The sequence below is a fragment of the Chiloscyllium plagiosum genome, unplaced genomic scaffold (assembly GCF_037043375.1).
Source record: "Chiloscyllium plagiosum isolate Xiang-an unplaced genomic scaffold, Cpla_swu_hap1 HiC_scaffold_3, whole genome shotgun sequence".
Classification (NCBI taxonomy): Eukaryota; Metazoa; Chordata; class Chondrichthyes; order Orectolobiformes; family Hemiscylliidae; genus Chiloscyllium; species Chiloscyllium plagiosum.
In genome coordinates this window covers 14,173,311-14,188,498 of record NW_028270141.1, presented here as the reverse complement: position 1 = coordinate 14,188,498, position 15,188 = coordinate 14,173,311, and the positions used below count along the sequence as shown (strand labels likewise).

General features: G+C 41.9%; 1 long non-coding RNA gene across 1 annotated transcript in view; it reads left to right on the top strand.

Annotated features, from left to right (window-relative positions):
* LOC122548617 (uncharacterized) overlaps positions 1-15,188 on the top strand; it is a 71,794-nt gene that overhangs the window by 18,842 nt on the left and 37,764 nt on the right. The window contains exon 2 of the long non-coding RNA XR_006311274.2: positions 3,547-3,733. This is a non-coding gene — a long non-coding RNA (uncharacterized LOC122548617). The remainder of the gene's footprint in view (positions 1-3,546; positions 3,734-15,188) is intronic.

Here is a 15,188-nt window from a genome sequence, read left to right as displayed (position 1 = left end):
CCTCAAGAAACTACAGAGAGTTGTGAACACAATCCAGTCCATCACACAATCCAACCTTCTTCTATCCATTGACTCTTCTACACTTCTCGCTGCCTTGGAAAGGCAGCCAATATCATCAAAGACCCCTCCCTCCCCAGTTATAATCTCTTCTGACCTCTTCCATCAGGTCAAAGATACAAAGCTTAAATACACGTACGACAGGTTCAAGAACAGTTTCTTCCCTGCTGTTATTAGACTTCTGAATGGATCTCTCAAATTTCAATTCTAACGTTGATCTTACTTTTTATGCACCTTCTTTACAGTGGTAACTTTTATCATCGCTCTGTTCTATCACTCTGTGATCTTGCATGGTATGATCTGCTTGTATTGCATGCAAAGCAAAACATTTTACTGTGTCTGGGTGCATGTGACAATAAATAACAAGATTAGATTGGTTGGGGCTATATTCATTAGAGCATTGAGTAATGAGATGGGAGTCTCATAGAAACCTATAAAATTCTTACTGGACTAGCCAAATGTTCCTGATGACCAGGGAGTCCAGAACCAGGGCCAACAATCTGAGATTAGTGGTTTACCATTTTGGATTAAACAAGGAGAAATATCTTAACCCAATGGGTGGTGAGCCTGTGGAACTCACTGCCACAGAAAGCAATTGAGGCCAAAGCATTGAATATTCTCAAGGAGGAGGTAGATCATAGAATCATAGGATCCTTACAGTGTGGCAACAGGCCCTTCATTCCAACAAGTCCACACTGACCCTCCGAAGAGTAACCCACCCAGACCCATTCCTCTACCCTATTATCCTATATTTACCCCTGACCAATGCAACTAACCTGCACATCACTGAACACTATAGGCAATTTAGCATGGCCAATTCGCCTAACCTGCACATCTTTGGATTGTTCAATGGCATCAATCACATCAGCTTTACTGAAACCTGAATCAGCCATTATAAAAATTGTATAAAACAGTGTGTCAGAGGCCGGGGAATCCAACGGTTAGAAATCTCAGCTTCCAACTCCTCAGTATCTACAAGGACATGTCAGGAGTATATTGGAATACTCTTCTCTTGCTGGCTGAGTTCAGCTCCAAATCCATTTGCATACGATGAAAGAAGTCCTCTATGTCCCTCTAGTCCCATTACTTCTTGGGTAGCAGTATAAATTTACTTGGTTCTCCATTATACATTTAGAATTGAAAAGATCCATCAATCAGATTTTTTAATGAAACACCAAACTATTGATTATAAAATGAATTCAATGAAGATGCAAAGTTAGTTGACATGCAGTTTGTAATGTGAAAGTATATGCGTCTGTCCTTCTTTGTTTCTCTCGCTGGGTGTTTTTCTCTCTCTCTTTTACTTTCTTTCTACCTCTGTCCTTCTGTTTCTCTCCTCAGGATCTTTCTCTGTCTTTTGCTCTGTCTCACCTTTGGTTCTTCTTTCTCTCTCTCTCTCTCTCTAACTCTGCTTCTTTTTCTCTCCCTGAGCTCACTCACTCTCTCTCCCTGTCACCTCTGTGGAATGAACTGCTAGAGGAGGTGGTGGATGCAAGTACAATTACAATATTTAAAAGACAGTTGGACAGGTACATGAATAGGAAAGGTTCAGAGAGATGGAAGGCAAATGAAGGAAAGTGGGGCTAGTTTAGTGAGAAGCTTGATCGGCATGGACGAGTTGGACTACAGGGTCTGTTTCTATGCTGTGTGACTCTCTGTCTCAATGGGTCTATATTTTCCCCCTTAATAACCCAAAACACATGCACACACATGCATATGTTAGAAGACAGAACAGGATTTCTTTCTGCAGTGGTTCAATTTTAAAAAAATATTTTGTCCGCTAATTGTTAGTTCTTAAACAAGGAAAGAATAAAGAATAGAATTTTCAGATTGAAAATGGTTTGCCATTTTAGCACATAGCCAAGTCAACAGGCACATGTCATCTCTGGGATCTTGGCAGATGCAGCTTGCTCATCAACACACAATGAACTTTCAACGGGGGTGTTTGAGAAAGGCAAAATCTCGCATACAGCCTGTTTGATTGGCAGTCAGAGCTATCTACCTTTCAAAAAAAACCACATTAAATTCAAAACTGTTCCTTTCTAAGTTGTCATCTGCTTATTGCAAGGTCTCACCAACGTGCCCAGCTGATCTTTGGATGGAGACAGAGGCAAATAAGCTCAAGGCCACAGAGACTTTGATGACCATTGACAGGACACGGTAATTAATGCTCAGAGGTATGAAATCTTCGGTGATGCGAATAAAGATCTCTGTCATCAATAAGCTGGAGGGTCACAGGTCCCTTTGGCAGAGCTACTCACTCATCTTCAGGTAACTCCACCTTCGTCAGGAAATCCTATGTTGAGGGTATCGACTCTGTCTCCTCCAAATCCTTATTCCTCGCCCATGCCCTCATCGTATCTGGGGCTCTGTCTTTTCTAAAGAGGGTCTTGCTTGTCTGAGTGCCGTGCTTCATTGCCAGGTGCTGCCTTTCTTGTGGCTAGGTGATCATCTTGTCCTCTGTCCTTATTGTCCAATGATGGCAGGTGGATAATAAACCATGCACTCCCCATGAGGATAGTGACCACTTCTCATGCCACTTGGGCTGCTGCACTCCACTAGCACTGGTTTGTCAATGCTTGAGTCCCTAATTATTTCACGAATTTCCTTGGGTGTTTATGTCTGGCTGGGTTCCTACTGTGCACCTACCTGCCTATCCCAGTCAGCTGTGTTAGTCATAACATCCCCTATTAGCTAGTTGTGAATGAAGACCTCAATCTGTTTAACTGATTTTCATCAGGGAATGGGCAGGCTCACAACATTGCCCTCTCCCAGTCCTGGTGAATGTGACCAATGCAGGAATAGCATCCAGAAAATATCAGACTGACTGGCAACCTTGGAAACTAAGATAGAGTAGATACAAAGTAAGCTTAAATGAATATTTGTATTCTTTATTCATTCATGGAACCTGGGCATTGTAGGATATTAGGCGAAAATGAGTACAGCAGATGCTGGAGATTAGAGTCGAGAGTGTGGTGCTAGAAAAACACAGCAGCTACCTCGGATGCTGCCTACTTGCTGTGCTTTTCCAGCACCACACTCTTGACCTTTTGCTGGATATTGCCAGTATTTATTGCTCAGAGTGCAGTTAAGAGTCAACCACATTGCTAAGGGTCTGGAGTCACATCTAGAACAAACCAAGTAAGGATAACAATTCCCTTTTCTCAAGGATGTTAGTGAGTCAGATCATTTTTTCTGATAATTGACGTGGTCATCATTATATTCTTAATTCCAGACTTTTTAAATTAAATTCAAATTCTGCCATGGCAGGATTTGAATCCAGAACATTACTTGGGTCTCTGGATTTATAGTCTAGCAATAATACCACCTGGCTATCCCATCGTCAAAGATAAGCAGCAACTTTACTGTAAATATATTAACCAAAATTCTTCCTCTGTTTTCAGCAGCTTGTTTTTACTTCATTGCGCTTAACCACCACCCTCAGAATTCTTTAACAAATGGTCATGTTTATTGTGTTCCTTTCAACAGGACTTGTGGAATTCCATGACCATTTGAAAGCTGTAAATTTTGAGTGGAGAGGTCAAGCTGAGAAACATCCCACAACGCTGTGATATGGAGTGGCTGAAGGAGATAACGCCAGTGCATTTAAGGCAAGGCTTGATGTATGAACGAGGGAGAAGAGGAGAGAGGAATATTGGGGGCAGCATGAAAGCAGGTAATTAAAGTGTAAAGAAGCTCGTAAAAATGGACATTGTTAGGTTGAATGAACTGAATGGATTCTGTGTGGCTCTAGGCAACGTAGGATTTAAATGGGTTTGCTTTGACCACTGATGTGATACCCAGATGGCAGTTTTGCCTGAAACAGGGCAAGTGATGAGGCACAATAATAAAAAAAATTCAGTTATATTTTTTCACCATATTTTCTCCCCACAAAATATAATTTACTCTCAAAATTTATTAAAGTATATTATATGACAGTTCATAAGATTCAAATTAAATCAGTTTCCTCCAATACTGTACACTATTCACTACATATAGAATTACAGTTAATGTTTACAAGATTCATTGCACATTAAACATACAGCCTCAGCAGCTTTACCCAGTTTCCAGCCTCTCAATGTATAATGCCTGAAAAGTTTCAGCCAGTGGCCTTTCTCCTTTGAGCCAATATAGCAGCAAAGTTTGGGCATACAAAAGAGCATTTTTTCCACTGATTTAGTGGTTCTCCACCTATGATTGATGCTTATGCCACATTCCTAGAACTGCCCGTATAGCACAGAGACCTGCATTATAGAGCTGCTCTGGATAAACCTGGAGGGAAAAGAAAACACTGCATCCCTTTCCTGAACTTCTTTGTGAAGGTACTTTCCACAAAGAGGTCTCTTCCACACCACAGCCCGGTTGAAGACAGCTTGAGAAGATGGTGAAACACCAAGCTCACACACAGGTTCTGACCACCACACACCACAATACATCTTGGTGCTTTGATTCAAAGTTATGGCCATGAGGCATTGTGCCAGATGAGTTTGTCGGAGCGATGTCTCAATGAGAGTCATGCTGCAGGAACACAAAAGGAAAATGCTGCAAATACTCGGCCGTTCAAACAGCATTTGTGGAAAGTTAAGCTGGAAAGCCCTTTATTGGGTTGAAGCTCTGATTTTGTTAAAGCATGAACTTTACTAGTTAGTATGTGGAGATGAAAGAAGCACTCTTGCTCAATTGTCCCAGATAAATGCGAAGCGTGTCTCACTTTTCAGGTCCTCTTCAGCTGGACAGCCAGCTGATGCCAACATGAGTCGTTGCCATGACCACAAAAAGGGCAGGGTATTTCACAAATAGAAATGCTGCTAGCTCAGTTTTCACGTCCTCAATTCAGTCCTGTGCACACAGCATTCACACCCTGCCTGCACTTTCAGCAAAATCGCAATCAGATACATGATTCATTGAGGAATGTTAATCAAACATTCCTCCTCACTCTAAAAACTAAACAAGCAGGTCTGTGGATACTCCAAGTCAGTTTCCAGAATAATTTGTCCAAAATTGCTTTTACTGTGACTACGTTGTTTCTCAAAGAAGCATCTACGTCTTCTTGAAGGACTGCAAAGGTGACATCTCCATTTCCTCTGCGTGCAGAAAGACCTACTTTGGGATCAATGATTCTGGTACATTGCAATGGCCACCGTATGATGCGAGGTCAGATCAGAATCTTAAAGTATTTACAGACATGTTCTAATTTTAACTCGAGAATGTGCTTTCTGTTTTAAATGAAAGGGTAGCTGCAGAGAACAAAGAAATTACATAAATTCAGTGACTACCTGAAACCCATGGAATGTTGCACCAATAAGATTTCAAGGAAACTTCATGTGTGGAGAGACTTAGCAAGAAGAGGTAAATCGGACGCTTGAGTATTTCCCCTCTCAGCACAAAGCCAACACTTGCAGATCTACCTGTTTTATCTGTCAGGGTATGTTAAAGACTGACTGCAAGAAGAGTTATTTTAAACACTCCAGCACTGCAGTTAAAGAAAGGGAAAAACTCTCTCTCTCTGGGTGCTGGAATTCAGTCACCATTGAAAAGGAATCAAAATAGAACTTCTGCCAATAAGAAGAACCCAGTGTCTTGAAATCAGCTGTTAACTGCCAATGTCAATGGTACTGGTGTCATCTAATAACAGCTGCAACATTATCTTACCTGATAATTCAGGGAAAAGTCTGTATATTTTGTTCTTTTAGTCTTTTGGAATTATCTTTTCTTTTGACTATATGTGTCACAAGAAGAAATCATCACGTGTTTAGTAAATAATAAACTCACTGACTTTGTTAATTCACTTGATAACTTGGCTGCTTCCAAAACACAAGTTCATTTGTGTCTAGAGGAAAGGGAAGAGATTCCTTTCAAATTCACCTTGTTGGGATGAACCAACGGGGCTGGTGTAAATGAAGGGGGTGGGGACATTCATTCCTCCTTACCCGTGAGCTTAACAATTTGGCACACCCCATTTAGAACTGTAACATCTTTGGGAACATTGCCCAGGGATTGTTCATAGTGTTAATACTATGCGATCATAACTGCTGCAACTACCAGAGCATGACTCTGTTAAGATATGATACATACATTTGTGCCTTTGGTGTTTTAAAAACTAGATCAAAATTTAAATTTGTAAGGACTCAGTGAAGATTTTTATCTCACCTTGCCTCCTGTTATGAAAAAAAGCAGAAGTGTCTTTTTATTTTCTGGCATAAACTGACATCTTTCTCACATGATATGCAAAGTTCCACTTAAGACTCAGTTGACAAATGATAATTAACATCATAGAATTGTTACAGCAATGTCCTGTGACTTGAAAGAGGTTTAATCCATGTGATGTGTCAATTTGTTAATCTGCTCAGATTCCTTCAGTATTTATTCATCTTCTTTGTCTTTATCCTCTTCTGTCCTTTGAACATAAGTCATCCCACTCATCAGTTTCGACTGGGATATAATACAATATTTTACTCGCTTGTCCCATCATGCATTCACCTCCAGTACCCCTCCCCATTACTTTTATTATATCCCTTTTATCGTGGAATGCTTCACTTGAATTTGGCAGATTTACTCCAACAGCCTGCCTTAACTCAGGTCTCTGTTCTAGCTGGTGATAAACAAGAATATTAGGGAATTAGCTGCTGGCCTGCTCACAATAGGTAAATCTATCAACGTGGAGCTGGGTAATTTGGTTCCCTTTGTCGACTTTGTACCAGTGTGTGGGAGGATTAAGTAGTTAAATAAAATTGCTTAGAGACTTCTGTTCTCTCCACTCAGATCCTGCTGTCCTTCATAGAACTTTAATAGCTTCCTGTGCCAGTAAAGATCAAATTACCCAATAGCTTGCCCTTGTTTGTTCCTAAATTTAAAGTTTTATAATTTAAAATGACATAAATCAGGAGCTACTTTCCCAAAACAAGGATCTTTAACCTTCATTAAAAACACACAGTGCATGCTGCAGTGACAGTGCAATGACCTGTGGATTCGGGTTTATAATTCTTTAACGGTTTGAATCACATGTAGACAGGATGGTTAAGAAGGCGTTTAGCACGCTTGCCTTCATTGCTCACTTCTTTGAGTATAGGAGTTAGGATATAAGCTCGTACAGGATGTTGGTGAGTCCTCTTCTGGAGTACTGTATCCAGTTCTGGTCACCCTGTTATAGGAAGGACATTATAAAGCTGGAGAGGGTTCAGAAATAATTTATCCGGAATGTTGCCAGGACTGGATGGGTGAGTTATAAGGAGAGGCTGGACAGACTGGGACTTTGTTTTACTGGAGCATAGGAAGTCAAGCGGTGATCTTGTAGAGGTTTATAAAATCATGAGGGGTATAGATAAGGTGAATGACAGATGTGTGGGGGATTTCAAGACTAGGGGGCACATTTTTAAGTTGAGAAGAGAAAGATTTAAAAAAGGCATGAGGGGCATTTTTATTTACACAGTGAGTTGTTTGTTTGTGGAATGAAATTCCAGAGAAAGTGGTGGATGTGGGTACAGCAACAACGTTTAAAAAAAGCAGTTAGATAAGTACATGAATAGGAAATGTTTGGAGGGATATGGGTCAAGCACCGCAGGCGGGATTATTTTAGTTTAGGATTATGGTCGGCATGGACTGGTTGGACCGAAGGGTTTGTTTCTGTGTTGTATGACTCAATGACAGTATTGTCAATCTCTGGTCAAAAAATAGCAAGATATTATAATAGAAATACTGGTGTCAAAGATCCAATGTGAATCTGGAGCACTCATACTCCAATTCAGGCAGGATACCAACAGAAAAGCTGTCAAGGTTAAACTTGGCTAGCATTCCTTTGAACATGGGAGAGTGAAGGAGTGATCAACTTGAGGTGCTTCATATATTCAAAGAATTTGATAGGATAGGCATAGGCAAATCATTTCTTCTTAAGAGTGAATCAGAGAATAATGGTGTATCTACCCCAATTTTCCAATGACCAGACAGTCGTCATTCCAGTGTAGGTGGGAGTGGTGCATGGGACCTCTTGGAATCCTCATTGTGGTAGACCCCAAAAGAATTGCCTGATGAACTGAAGATTCCACTGGGCAATTCCTTTGCACCTGGAAACCTCGAAAAGTCTCCAACTAAATTGACAATTTGGAGGGTTCTGATCAAATTAAATAAATAATTTACCCTGGCAAAGTTAGATTACTAACTACATCTTTTACTTCCTGAGTAACAATGCATCTGGCCCCAAATTTACCTCACACATCTCCAGCTGTACCTCTGAAGACCCTGACTGACACCTCCCTCAGGATCCAACACGTATATACCTTCTCCTGCTCCGGACCAGACATGCCTCCCTTCCCCCACTCTGGACCCGATTTACCTCCATCAATCCCCACATTGCTGGGCTCCTCGTCCTCATGCAACCCAATACCATCATCCCCCAGGACCGAACAGACTCTTAACTTCCACCAACTACCACCTAACCCAAACATTGCACCACTAATCTAACCTCCTTGTTATCTTGCATCCTCCTCACCCTGGCACCTTAACCCGATTGACTTGACATCCTAACTGCTTGGAAACCTATCCTGACAGCTCTGTACCACGAGAGAATGTTCAGAATGGAAGTGTAGCTTGAAAATCATAAGCATCCTCTTCTTATGTATGACAAGAGAAGGAGCACAGTGGCCATCCTTGGAAAATCCAGCCTGTATAATTTTATTTAAATAGTTTAGCCCATTCAGGAGTAAAATAAGGAAGTACATTTTCCACATTAAGAGCTATGGAAATTTAGAACGTTTTTCCTTAAAATATTTTGGCTGCTGAATTAAATGGAACTCTAAACCTGTAACCGATAGGTTTTCGTTTTGAACATCAAGGAACAGAAAACAAAGGCAAAGTTCAGGAAGATCAGGTATAACTGCGTTAAATGGCAAGCAAAGCCCGAGGAGCTGAATGACTTAATCCTGTTTCAAACGTCCCTGTATCCCAATGAATGAATCTTGAACTCAGTTAAGTTAAATATGCTCTTGGACATGAGAGGGAGAACAGCCCAGCAGGGTTCACACTCACGCCCAGATCATTTGGTCGACAGACCATTTAGTTCAGGGGTGAGTGTCCTTGCCCCCACCATAAAAGTCTGGGGCAAGACTACACTTGCTACTCTATTGCAACATGTAGCTGCCATTGGGCTTCAGATTGACTTGAGACTGGACTTCCGTTCCCAACTGAGAGCCAATTCTTCAAAAGCAGCTCTCTTATCCCAGGAGCTGCTGCTGGGACAGCTCCCCCCCTCTGAAGAGGAGAGGTCAGGACCATTGGGAAGATATGAAACTTTGAAAAGGTTCAGAAAAGACTTAAAAGGATGTTGCCAGGGTTGGAGGGTATGAGCCATAGGGAGAGGCTGAATAGGCTGGGGCTGTTTTCCCTAGAGCATTAGAGGCTGAGTGTTATAAAATCATGAGGGGCATGAGCAGGATAAATAGACAAGGTCTTTTACCTGGGATGGGGGAGTCCACGACTAGAGGGCACAGGGTTAGGGTGAGAAGGGAAAAATTTAAAAGGGACCTAAGGGGCAATGTTTTCACACAGAGGTTGGTGCTTATATGGAATAGGCTGCCAGAGGAAGTGACGGAAACTGGTACAATTGCAGGATCTGGATGGGTATATGAATAGGAAGGTTTTGTCAAGTGCTGGCAAATGGGACTAGATTAGGTTGGGATGTCTGGTTGGCACAGACAAGTTGGACCGAAGTGTCTGCTTCTAATGCTGTACACCTCTATGACTCTCTGACTCTAAGAGGTGAGCGCAGATTCCTACCTGGGCCAGTTTGACCAATTGCAGGAAAGGTGTGGCTGGTTCGATGGTCAGCTGACTACATGGGAAGGCAGGGAAAGTCCAGCTGGGTGAACCCACTTTTTCGGAGAAACTCCGATGGGCACAGATTGCAGGAGGAAACCTATCTAACCACTACCATTTACATGACACTTGACATGAGCATCCCCACTGCTGGCAACATTCCACCAACATTGACCCCTGAGAGGCCATTAGTTGACCACATAACAATCTCAGTTGACCTGTGGGCAAGTGGCTACTCAAAACCTCACCCACCAAGGTTAAATACCCCTGGGGTTAGCTTACCAATTCCAGCCACTGCTGTGGTGCCTAATTTTAACTCCCACTGCCCCTCACCTCGCTTGCTATTCTACCCGAAGGCCACACAATTGAACTTCAGAGTGTTTCTTGTGGTCAAAAGACATTCCAAAGATCAGAAGAGCAGTGCTGTGTGATCCTACACAGTCCCCATGACTAGTTTTAGATGATAGTTTGTGAAGGAGCGATCCCAATGGGGTTGGGTGGTGGAAGCAGTGAATCAGCAACCAGATTCTGTCCCTGAATTTTACAATATTCACCATCACCTTGCCACTCAGTTTTTTTAAAATAGAATTCCCACAGCGTCGAAACAGGCCATTTGGCCCAATAAGCCCATACCAACCCTCCGAACAGTATCCTACCCAGGCCTATCCCCCTACACTATCCTTGTAACCCTGCATTTCCCATGGCTGACACACCTAACCTACACATCCACTGGACACCATGGGTAACCTAGCATGGCAAATCCACCCTGACCTGCACATTTTTGGACTTTAGGAGGAAACTGGAGCACCCGGAGGAAACTCACGCAGACACAGGGAGAATGTGCAAACTCCACACAGACAGTCGCCTGAGGCTGGAAAGTGAAGAATCACAGCCTTAAAAATTAGTACACATTTACAGTCTCACATTTCAGATGACACATTTTAAAATGCATAAAATATTTAGTCAAAGAGAAAGACACACATTTCATGCTGCCTTTTCCTAATCTGGAACTTTACAAGGTTCTTTCCATCAGTAAACTTCCTTCATCAAACAATTGTTAAATGCTGATTGACCTGTTCAAACACAGCTCCACCCTTTACAGCAGATCAATGGATGATATGGAGTAAAGTGCAGCATTTAATATCAGCATTAAGGAGGGCATTCTCAGCTTCATCAAGAAATGTCAAAAAATCTGCAGCAATTTTTAAAAATATTCAAAACGAGATTTTCTCATAGCAATTTACCAATTCTCTGTAATGATATAATTTAATTAATTGACAAACAAAAAACGAAAGGGAGATCATGGTTCTGTTTTAGGGAATTTTCCCCTTTTATATGGTTTTCAGATTTGGGGAGGAGTGGCAAGTGGGTAGGAAAGTCTTAACTTTGCTGTTATTTTTTCTGTTCCCACTCTTGTCTGGAGAGGAAAAAGTCTTTAGAGCAAATCTGCTCCGTAAGCGACCATTAGGAAACACTTGAGATTAAATCTGATTAATCTGCTATCTAGTGTGGTCCTCAACATGAGTGCTCCAATATCTATGGCAGGAAAGAAATGAGTGGGAATGAAAGAATGAGTTTCCTGTTTATTTGGCTTAATTTATCAATAGAACCGGAATGATATTTGTTGTCTTGATTTCCCAGATACCGGCCATATTGAGGAGTTGTTGATGATTGGAGAGGTCCCATCACCTGAGGCACACAGCCTCATCAATAAACATGATTGCATTACTTCCTGAAAGTGTGTCAATTGTCCACCCTGTAATCAAACTGGAAGTGGCAGGTTTGAGGCAGGTTCAGTAAAAGTTTTGAATTTCCTTACCTTCTGATGCATATTTGAGGATTAAAGTCCTTCCCCCACCCTTGAAGTATTACTAAAATACTGATGCTGTTGAACAAGGCCCTTTGTCATGACTTGATTTGGAGATGCCAGTGTTGAACTGGGGTGTACAAAGATAAAAATCACACAACACCAGGTTATAGCCCAACAGGTTTAATTGGAAGCACTAGCTTTCAGAGTGCCGTTCCTTCGTGTGGTGGTTGTGATGAAGAAGCAATGCTCTGTAAGCTAGTGTGCTTCCAATTAAACCTATTGGACTATAACCTGGTGTTATGACTTGACATTTGTTGACTCATTGCTACATCCCAACTGAAAATGACTGTCACTTAATATAGTATTCCCTCATTCGTGCATTGAAATGTTATCTTCAATTGTGTTTGGAATGGGGTTTGAGTCCATCGCCTCTGATTCCAGTCACATCGCTGTATCAATGGGCCATTTCAGACTGATATGACCCTGCTGTAACAATTTCAGGGGTTGAAAGGCATTAATTGTAGGTAAAAACAATGACTGCAGATGCTGGAAACCAGAGTCTAGATTAGAGTGGTGCTGGAAAAGTACAGCAGGTCAGGCAGCATCCAAGGAGCAGGAAAATCGACGTTTCGGGCAAATGCCCTTCATCAGGAATAGAGGGAAGGTGCCTGCAGAGTGGAGAGATAAATGAGAGGGGGGTGGGGGTGGGGAGAAAGTAGCATAGAGTTCAATAGGTGAATGGGAGTGGGGATGGAGGTGTTAGGTCAGAGAGGAGGGTGGAGTGGGTAGGTGGAAAGGAAGATAGGCAGGTAGGACAGGTCATGCGTGCTGGGTTGAGCTGGGTTGGAAGTTTGGAGCTGGGGTGAGGTAGGGGAAGGGGAAATGAGGAAACTGTTGAAATCCACATTGATGCCCCGGGGTTGAGGTGTTCCGAGGCGGAAGATGAGGTGTTCTTCCTCCAGGCGTTTGGTGGTGAGGGAGCGGTGGTGAAGGAGGCCCAGGACCTGCATGTCCTCGGCAGAGTGGGAGGGGGAGTTGAAATGTTGGGCCACAGGGCAGTGGGATTGATTGGTGCGGGTGTCCCAGAGATGTTCCCTAAAGCGATTTGCTAGGAGGCATCCAGTCTCCCCAATGTAGAGGAGACCACATCGGAAGCAACGGATAGTTCAATCAATCTTCATTATCGTGATTGAGAAAATAACGCCAATCCTTGAACAGCATTGCACCTTTTCAGTTTGTTGACAAATGCTCAAAATCACATTCAGCATGAATTCACCCTATGTATATCATGGAATCAGCTGGGTACTGACAGACACTGACTGTCGTCATGATTCTGTAATTGTGATGGCTGACAGTTCTTGGAAGCATTCAGACTTCATTTTACATAACTCATTCATTTCCATTGACAAAGCTGCCGTCTGCCCCATCTCCCTGGTTACAGATTAACTTCAACTACTCCTTCACATCAAACTTATTTGGCCTCATGGTCAGTTCCTTGGGATAATTTTGACTTCAGGCAGTGGTATAAAATGAATCAAGCCATCAAAGCTCAGGAGAGATTTACAGCTGCCAGGTAATTCCACCTCAGCTATTTTACACCAATGCCCAAAGTCAAAACAACATCCTTTGAGTTTTTTTGGGATGTTCACTCATTACCTACTTGCATAAAACAGGCACTTCTTCAGCTTCCAATCTGACCACAAAAACAGTGAGGTTTTGTCTTATTTCTTTGTCAGTAACAGTAGTGAGGACATCCTCAATAAACATTAACAGAAAATACACTCAGCCTGATGAACTAGTATAAATTCAATTTATTATGCGACATAATTAGATTGTGCAATGTTCTTCAAGCAATGAGATGGTTTCAAAATTCAGCAGCATAAAGGGTTTGAGCTAAAGTAAGAGGCTTAACAGGCTGGGGCTGTTTTCCCTGGAGTGTTGGAAACTGAGATGTGATCTTATAGAGGTTTATAAAATCATGAGGGGCATGGATAGGATAAATAGACAAAGTCTTTTCCCTGGGGCGGTGGAAGTCCAGAACTAGAGGACTATTGATTACAATATTTAAGACAATCTGCTGCTGTATCTGCTCCAGAAACACACCCAGAAACACATACAGTTCTTGGCAGTTAGCCTTGGATGCACAGCCACCTCTTCAGTATAGTTAGCAACAAAATGCAAAGTTTAGGGTGAGAGGAGAAAAATTTAAAAGGAACCAAGGGGCAAGTTTTTCAAGCAGAGGGTAGTGCATGTTTGGAATGAGCTGCTAGAGGAAGTGGTGGAGGCTGGTACAATTACAACATTTAAAAAGGATCTGGATGGGTATATGAATAGAAAGGGTTTAGAGGAATATGGGCCAAGTGCTGGCAGGTAGGACTAGATTTAGGATATCTGGTCGACATGTTGGACCAAAGGGTCTGTTTCAATGTTGTACAGCTCTATGACTGTAGCTTGCATGATGCATAAATAAGTGCTCTTTTGCTAGAGGAGCAGGGTGATGGACATTTAGCCTTGTTGATGAATGAGAAAATAAGTATGAGTGAGGCTGCTGCATGGTGGGGAGGCTTGTAATAGTAACCATTAATTGACAAGGTTTCCACTTAAAAGTTGAGCATGTGGACCTGCTTCAACGTTCCAATAGTCCTATCTGAAATGATCACATTCATGAATCACCATTGTTTTAACTTGCATGCTTGCTTGCACATTCTGTAACATTCATATGCCTTCAGATTCTATATGTACAATTGCAAAGAAGGTGCAGATTTGCCTCAGTAATATAATATTTAGTTAACAGCTGCTTGACTCCAGTGGAAGTATTATCCACTCAGTAGTCTGATGCTCTTTTCATAATTTGGAGGTGCTAATGTTGGACTGGGGTGTACAAAGTTAAAAATCACACAACACCAGGTTATAGTCCAACAGGTTTATTTGGAAGCACTAGCTTTTGGAGTGCTGCTCCTTCATCAGGTGGTTGTGGGAGAGTGCTCCAGAAGCTAATGTGTGGTGTTGTGTGATTTTTTTAGCTTTTTTCATATATCACTTCAGTGGGAGGAGCATTTGCATTTACAGGCTGCTTTCAGCAATGAGAAATAATTTCTTACCTATTTCCATATGTTGTTAACATGTTATTTTCATCTTGTAGTACTTTTGGCAGTTTGGTCACAATATTTAAGACAATCTGTTGCTGTATCTGCTCCAGAAGCACATCCGGACCTTGGCAGTTAGGCTTGGGGGCACAGTCTCCTCTTCAGCATAGTCAGCAACAAAATGCAACACAAAACCCAAGGAACAGCATCCTTTTGAAAATTATTGCATTTGATTCCTTTTCATAATTTGATTCCTTTACTGCCTGATCCCTTGAATTCCCTATAGCTAACTTTGCTGAATCTGGTGGTTGAGTCCACACTTTTTCAATATGGAGCAGACTATGATCTCTGAGCTACTTTTCTATGCTAAGAGTCAGCTTTTAGAGAATTTAAAAGAGTGTGGGCAGGGAACAGTCAGCTTCCCCATA